Below are 578 nucleotides of genomic sequence, written 5' to 3' on the forward strand. Positions count from 1 at the left end.
CTCGACCCTCCTCTGGGGTCGCCCCGTGTAACCCAAACCCTGGGCTCGTAAGAAGAGAGCGGTGTCGCTGGGTGCCTGGCAGCGAGCGCTGCGGGGAGCCTCCGGCGCAGCTCAGCCGGGCGGTTTCATCTCCTTGTGGGTTAGGCAGGCTGCTGGGCCGGCAGCAGAAGGCAGCAGTGTTACTTGTCCTTCGGTGCACGCTGCTGGGGGAGTCCCCAGGCTGAGCTGTCCTGCTGCAGTGCTTGTTTTACACCGAAGCAAGAAGGTGTAAAAGCTCTTTTCCCCCTCCCTACTCAGCCTTGGCCAGTCTGCTAGGGTGGATAGATCCAGGTGAAAGGGGGAAAAAAAAAAAATCATCACTTTGCACTGCCGTCTTTTCAGCTGGAGTCAGCAAGTACTGGAGCCGTGCACTCCCACTTTGACCCAGGTCCCCTCAGCAGCTGCTGAGCTCTAATAAAATACTGCTTGCATCCTGGGGCAGGCTTGCAGATGTGAGGGTGGGATGTAGCCATGGCTAATGGAGCTCTGCCGTCTGTGCGGGGAAAGGTTTCCTCCAGGATGTATTGGTAGGGGAAAGG

At 58.1% G+C, this 578-nt stretch overlaps 1 protein-coding gene across 1 annotated transcript in view; it reads left to right on the forward strand.

The window, feature by feature from the left end:
• The window catches only part of POM121 (POM121 transmembrane nucleoporin), a 30757-nt gene that overhangs the window by 22956 nt on the left and 7223 nt on the right, over positions 1-578 (forward strand). The gene's annotated exons all lie outside the window — the stretch shown is intronic.

The sequence above is a fragment of the Pygoscelis adeliae genome, unplaced genomic scaffold (assembly GCF_000699105.1).
Source record: "Pygoscelis adeliae isolate BGI_AS28 unplaced genomic scaffold, ASM69910v1 Scaffold325, whole genome shotgun sequence".
NCBI classification, from domain to species: domain Eukaryota; kingdom Metazoa; phylum Chordata; class Aves; order Sphenisciformes; family Spheniscidae; genus Pygoscelis; species Pygoscelis adeliae.